This window comes from Oncorhynchus keta, chromosome 19, assembly GCF_023373465.1.
Source record: "Oncorhynchus keta strain PuntledgeMale-10-30-2019 chromosome 19, Oket_V2, whole genome shotgun sequence".
NCBI lineage: Eukaryota > Metazoa > Chordata > Actinopteri > Salmoniformes > Salmonidae > Oncorhynchus > Oncorhynchus keta.
Genome location: NC_068439.1, coordinates 65,350,645 through 65,358,715, shown reverse-complemented (window position 1 = coordinate 65,358,715; position 8,071 = coordinate 65,350,645).

The window sequence follows — 8,071 nt, the reverse complement described above, 5'->3', positions numbered from 1 at the left end:
AACCCTTTGACCAGTGTAGAGCAGCTGGTAGCCTGGCGGTTAGCAACATTGAGCTAGTAAAAGAAAAGTAACCATAATTGCTCCTGTAAATTGCGTTTGATAACAATGTCTGCTAAAATGTAAAAATGTGTTCAACTTCAATTGGGTGACGTTAGAGTTGGGACGACCCAAGGATTGCATCCAACTAGACTGACTGCCCTTTATTCACAAAGGAATCTGAAACAAAGTTGTGATATTTTCCAAATACTCTATCCTGTCTAACGAATGATGCGTGTCATGCTTATCAATCCATGATCTAATACAGTCAGAAAATTGAGAAAATGTTATGAAATAACACATATTTTTTTTTTTTTTTTTTTAACCTTTATTTAACCAGGCAAGTCACTTAAGAACATATTCTTATTTTCAATGACGGCCTGGGAACAGTGGGTTAACTGCATGTTCAGGGGCAGAACGACAGATTTGTACCTTGTCAGCTCGGGGGTTTGAACTCACAACCTTCCAGTTACTAGTCCAACGCTCTAACCACTAGGCTACGCTGCCGCCCCAATATGGAATCATGTAGTAACCAAAAAAGTGTTAAACAAATAAATAAAATAAAAATGTTTTTTTTTTTAGGTGTGATGGTCTAGGGGTGCTCTGCTGGTGACACTCCACAAACACCTGACCTCAACCCAATTGAGATAGTTAAGGATGAGTTGGACAGCAGAGTGAAGGAAAAGCAGCCAACAAGTGTTCAGCATATGTGGGAACCCCTTCAAGACTATTGGAAAAGCATTCCAGATGAAGCTGGTTGAGAGAATGCCAAGAGTGTGCAAAGCTGTCATCAAGGCAAAGGGTAGCTACTTTGAAGAATCTTTGGTTACTACATGATTCCATATGTGTTATTTCATAGTCTTGATTTAGTCTTGATTTCATAGTCTTGATGGCTTCACTATTATTCTACAATGTAGAAAATAGTTTTAAAAAAATCAAGAAAAACCCTTAAATGAGTAGGTGTGTCCAAACTTTTGACTGGTACTCTGTGTATATATATACAGTGGGACAAAAAAGTATTTAGTCATCCACCAATTGTGCAAGTTCTCCCACTTAAAAAGATGAGAGAGGCCTGTAATTTTCATCATAGGTACACTTCATCTATGACAGACAGAATGAGAACAAAAAAATCCAGAAAATCACATTGTAGGATTTTTAATGAATTTATTTGCAAATTATGGTGGAAAATAAGTATTTGGTCAATAACAAAAGTTTGTCTCAATACTTTGTCATTGCCAACAAAGGGTATATAACAGAGGTCAAATGTTTTCTGTAAGTCTTCACAAGGTTTTCACACACTGTTGCTGGTATTTTGGCCCATTCCTCCATGCAGATCTCCTCTAGAGCAGTGATGTTTTGGGGCTGTTGCTGGGCAACACGGACTTTCAACTCCCTCCAAAGATTTTCTATGGGGTTGGGATCTGGAGACTGGCTAGGCCACTCCAGGACCTTGAAATGCTTCTTACGAAGCCACTCCTTCGTTGCATGGGTGGTGTGTTTGGGATCATTGTCATGCTGAAAGACCCAGCCACGTTTCAGCTTCAATGCCCTTGCTGATGGAAGGAGGTTTTCACTCAAAATCTCACGATACATGACCCCATTCATTCTTTCCTTTACATGGATAAGTCGTCCTGGTCCCTTTGCAGAAGAACAGCCCCAAAGCATGATGTTTCCACCCCCTGCTTCACAGTAGGTATGATGTTCTTTGGATGCAACTCAGCATTCTTTGTCCTCCAAACACGACAAGTTGAGTTTTTACCAAAAAGTTCTATTTTGGTTTCATCTGACCATATGACATTCTCCCAATCTTCTTCTGGATCATCCAAATGCTCTCTAGCAAACTTCAGACGGGCCTGGACATGTACTGGCTTAAGCAGGGGGACACGTCTGGCACTGCAGGATGGTAGGCTTTGTTACTTTGGTCCCAGCTCTCTGCAGGTCATTCACTAGGTCCCCCTGTGTGGTTCTTCGATTTTTGCTCACCGTTCTTGTGATAATTTTGACCCCACGGGGTGAGATCTTGCGTGGAGCCCCAGATCGAGGGAGATTATCAGTGGTCTTGTATGTCTTCCATTTCCTAATAATTGCTCCCATAGTTGATTTCTTCAAACCAAACTGCTTACCTATTGCAGATTCAGTCTTCCCAGCCTGGTGCAGGTCTACAATTTTGTTTCTGGTGTCCTTTGACAGCTCTTTGGTCTTGGCCATAGTGGAGTTTGGAGTGTGACTGTTTGAGGTTGTGGACAGGTGTATTTTATACTGATAGCAAGTTCAAACAGGTGCCATTAATATAGGTAACGAGTGGAGGACAGAGGAGCCTCTTGAAGAAGAAGTTACAGGTCTGTGAGAGCCAGAAATCTTGCTTGTTTGTAGGTGACCAAATACTTATTTTCCACCAATATTTGAAAATAAATTCATTAAAAATCCTACAATGTGATTTTCTGGATTTCTTTTCTCATTTTGTCTGTCATAGTTGAAGTGTACATATGATGAAAATGACAGGCCTCTCTCATCTTTTTAAGTGGGAGAACTTGCACAATTTGTGGCTGACTAAATACTCCCCACTGTATATATAAATGCTATTAGTTTAGTACACTTAAATATTATTGACATTGTTTCCGGTAGAGTGAAAGCGTGACATTCATGTCTGCTGATTCATAAATTGTGATTCTAGTCTTTGAGAATCTACCCTGATCAATGTACAGTACACCCTCATCTGTCAGAGTAGGGTAACTACATCTCTTATAGTACATTTGTCACAAGATAAATTGAGTAACTTTAACTCCAGATGATTGGGTTACAGTATAATAATAAATAATACTAACAGATTCAATCAATCTCTTACTCCATGATATACCGTATTTGCTTACAATTATGGCCAGGCAAACAGATACATTTTATTTACTTTTGAAAATTATGCTAAACGTATTCATTTTATAAGAAGCAAAACACTTGTTAGAAGATAGTTAGACTCTCAAGACATCAGTCTTTCAGATGCAATGATTGGATGATAGCTGTGAGGGTTAATAAATCAAGTCATGTTCAACCTGAACTCTTTTATCATTCATCCTTTTATGGGGCGGCAAGGTAGCCTAGTGGTTAGAGCTTTGGGCCAGTAACCGACTGTTCCTAGGCTGTCATTGAAAATAAGAATTTGTTCTTAACTGACTTGCCTAGTTAAATAAAGGTTTTAAAAAAGCATCCAGCAACACTTCTTGTATGCAGCAGTTGCTCTTTTGACCCATGAGGTGTTTTGGAATGACCTTGCATTCTAAAAGAGAAGTTCACTATTTTACAACTTGATGTTAGATAGTTCCTCACCCTGAAAATACTATATTGGCCCGTATAAACTAATCCATGGTTCAGTTTTCTTTAAACAGCCATTATAACATTAGCTAACTTTAGCCATTACTAGCTAAAAATATAAGGAAGTGATGGGGGCATGATGTGAGCATGTAAAAAAGATGTATGTCCAAATCACCTGAAATGTAATACATATTTGGTTTGATTTTACTTAACGGTGATTTGGCCATAACATTCAAAAGAACATGCTCACATGCCCCTCAATTCCATAGATATTTTTCTATCAGTGGCTAAAGTTAGCTGAAGTTAGAGTTTCTCCTGGCCCATAGACTATTTTCAGAACCAGCTAACATCAAGTTGTAAAATAGTGAAATTCTCTTTTAAGACGTAATCTTTCCATTAATATAATTTCAAATGAATTTGAAAGATTACGTATTTGTTTTGTCTTATTAAGACACCATATGAAATACTGTAATTCACTGTGTGTTTTTCCATATCCCATGCTGGCATGCTATACCAGGGACCAGTGTGGTAGTACTCGTAGCCGAGTTCCTCAATCTGCAGCTCTGCCAAGTCGTATCCTGTCATTAGTAGCAGAGGAGCTCTGTCAACAGGATGTCTGTTTCAGCCGGTACAAAGAGAGAGGAGCACGGCCCCACACTAGGAGGAAACAGTCCCCCAGACAGACAGCAACTCCACTTCACAGAGTGAAACAGGAGGAGGCAGGATATTCAACTGATGGGTGGAATTTTCATTATGATGAACAATTATTCAGATCAGACTCAGAGCTACAATATGTCTGGTACAGATTGGTTTCTTATTGTGGTATGAGGCCTTTGCATTGGCCAGAACAGCAACAAGAGTCTATATTACTATGTAATACTTCTGATGAATAACCACTAACTACAGGCAATTCTCATTAATTGTGTTGTATATTTCATAGCTTTGTCAGCTCTGCTGAGCCTCTTGATAAGGCCCTGTTAATTAAGGAAAAACTCTACCCAAAAACAATGTTTTGGTGTTTGTTTCATTAGACCATTGTTGATATACTATCAAAAATGTTTTGCATGTCAGCAATCAAGTTTTCAACATAAATAACTTTTAAAATACAGAAATACAGCCGGTATGATACCTTTTGCATCATGTGCTGTCTTCTTGAACTTGTTTGATATGGAGCCTGTGTATTTACACAGCTGTTCACAGCATTCTAAATCACACACAATAAATCAGATGATCCTGGTAGGAAGGAAGGAACCAGCTGGGAGCACACAGCATTCTGGTCAAACAAGCATATCTGCGTTCAGGGGCTCGCTCCCTGTGCTGGCTCATAGGAGCATATCTGACTCCACAGTACTTGGTTGTTTGAAGGCCCTATTGTAACTACTTTCCCATCCCCAGGAGGACTCCACTGGACCTGTGGGTCCATAACCAGCTGGACTCACTTTCTCAGTGGCCATCACAGCCGCAAGGTCAGCTGATCTCAGAGCAATGTACAGAGGAGTAAGCGCAGGCCCCAGTTAGATCACATGATGTTGGGAAGCAGTGAGCTGTGTTTGCTTCCCAAATGCCCCCATATTCCCTATATAGTGCACTATTTTGACCAGAGCATAATGGGCCCTGGTTAAAAGTAGTGCACTATAAAGGGAAGAGAGTGCCATTTGGGACACATCCTGTGTCTGTCCACCCAGGGAGGATAGAGTGGACACTGGACAGGATAGATAACATAACAGCTTGGCCCTGCTGATGTGGTGTAGGCCACCCCCCTGGGCTATTCTCAGAGGGGGCAAGCACTAATGGAAATGAAGGTGATAACGTTTCCGTAAAAACAACTTCTGAACAGGACATCCTCGTGGATGGAGGGAATGGGGTTCACGAGGGGAAGGGGCAGTGTTCTTTGAAAAACTATACATCAAGGCAAGTGCAAGACAGTGTTTTTTGTTGAGCCATCAATTGGTTTTCCTTGGCTGAATAGTACAGGGAGAAGAGAGATGTTTTTGGCATTTCAACCATCACTGTTTAATAACTCTACAATTCCATCTGATAAAAGCATACATTAGTTTTCTACAAAACATGAATTACAACAACTGAGAAGATAGTGGTGCAGCAGCATCGAAGACCCACAAACAAAAGTAGAATACAAATCTGTGCATTTGATTTTCATAAACCAACCAATACATGAAATACTACTATCTGTGTTGTTGTAGCTTTAGTTTAAACTACTAGATAATGTATATATAGATCAGGAGAAATTGACAATTTCAGTTGTGCAAGCTACAGACCTTTTTTGGAGCAGAGATGAGATTCTCTTTAAAGTCAGGAATAACATGGAGATCAAGCATATATCAACAATCTTTGTAAAGGCACCAGGTAATCTTTATGGTAACAACACCTCAATGGCTTTAATAGGGACTTCAGCCAGCCGATAAGCCCCTGGGCAAGTTCAGACATCAGAGTTGAATCACCCACCTGCCCAGACGTCAATTCAACGTGTCAGGTTAAAAGGTAACATGTATACACTAGAAGTGTCATCAAACAATGGCATTTTAATATATTATATCCAGGTGATTACTTGATGAGAACAATGGTGATATCATACCTGGTATCTGGTAAGCTTTATCTTTAAAATCATTAAAAAACAAAAACAAACCATTTGTGTGTCAGGCTTTGATCATGTAGCACAGTTGGGAGCTAAAGGGGCATGCAGGGAAAGACAGCAGTGGAGAACGTGAACAGAATGCTCCCTGAGAACAATTACAAAAGCCTCATAGATTTAAAATTCTGTTCATGACCTTTGACATTGTGGTAACTGAAGTCGTCACAGGAACTAGTGTGAAGTAGTAACCAAGCTTTCATCCATCTCCATCATGATCCTCACCATATTATGTGTTATTAATAACACAGGAATCAATGCAGTGTCTGAATGTCGGATGAATACAGTGGCCATGGTGAGAAGATTGGGTAGATAGGGGGAGGTGGACAGGCCCACTGTTGCCAAGTTACAACCTTTAAAGCTGCAGAGAATCCACTATTCACTGGCACAGATCCAGGTCCATTGTGTGCCTTTCAAAAGGGTACTTAAATCAAAGGCCACTGGAAAAAAGTCTAAGAGACATTTGATTATCAGCTGTGATACAAACAATTTAAAAAATGTTTTAAACTAAATTGAATTTGAGAGAAAGCTTAACTAAACATGCCCTATTGTAATCAGTGTTTCAAATTCAAATTGAGAATGGACTATGGTTTATTATTAATGATATCAAGACACCGGGCTTATACATTTGATGTGAACAGAAACCCCTGACATGACTAATATGAACTTCATAGACACATTCATAAACATATAGCATGTACTGTATGACAATTCCAACTAGATTTAAATAATGGACGACTATGGGAAGGTGATTGTTTCATGCAATCTAGTTGAGCTTGAAAGTGAGTTCCTTAAATAGGCTCCTCAAAGTAAATAACAAAACCATGACTTCTCTATCATGGATCTTACTGTACATCTCTCTGTCTGTCCTCCATAGATATCCATGTTTAAATTGAATGGGTTTTTAGATATATTCTCACAGCAGACATTTGATATTGACCATTGAAAGAGGCAGAAAATTTGTCAAATGTACATTTTCAAAACAAACATATATTGCGGCATCATTACTGGGCATGAAACAGCAGTTATTTCAACAGTGCTGTCCCCATTGGTTTGTTTCCAACATGGAAAAAACAAATGTATTTGGTTGACGATGCAAATACCAGTCTGTATGGGCACAGCACTCTGGGGTTGGCAGGGATGGACGTGGCTGAAAGTGTGTATGTGTATGGAATGGAACCTTGAATCTCACTAAAACACAATCACCACTTACAGGGCAGTTTGGGATTGGTCATAAAAAACGTGTGTAACTACTTGTTGTGTGTAACTATCTACAGGTAACTGCCAAAATAAAGGAACCGCCAACATAGAGTCTGAATAGGGCGTTGGGAGACACCATTTTTCCACAATAAATTCCATAATTTGGTGGAAAACGCTGTCTCAGGTGTCGCTTCAAAATGTCCCATAAGTGTTCAATAAGGTTGAGATCTGGTGACTGACTGACACACACACACACACACACACACACACACACACACACACACACACACACACACACACACACACACACACACACACACACACACACACACACACACACACACACACACACACACACACACACACACACACACACACACACACACACACACACCCTTTAAACCCCCTATGCTCCTTAAAGAGCCTCTTTCAAGGTCACAAAGATCTCTTCTTCTAGCCATGGTAGCCAAAATATTGTGCACTGGGCTTTGTTTTTACCCTAAGCATGAAGGGATGTTTAATTGCTTAATCAACTCAGGAACCACACTTGTTTTAGTTCTGGGCGATTAGCTGACATTTCAGTTTATTTTAGTTTTTTGTGGTCCTTCTGTGGCTCAGTTGGTAGAGCATGGCGCTTGTAACGCCAGGGTAGTGGGTTCGATTCCCGGGACCACCCATACGTAGAATGTATGCACACATGACTGTAAGTCGCTTTGGATAAAAGCGTCAGCTAAATGGCATATATTATTATTATTATTATTATATATTAGACAACTAATTGACCGAAAATCGGTTCAATTATTTGAATTTCATTTAGTTGTTTTTCTTTCTGCAAGTTCAATGAGCAAATCAAGCATGAACTGTGGGACGTTATAGACAGGT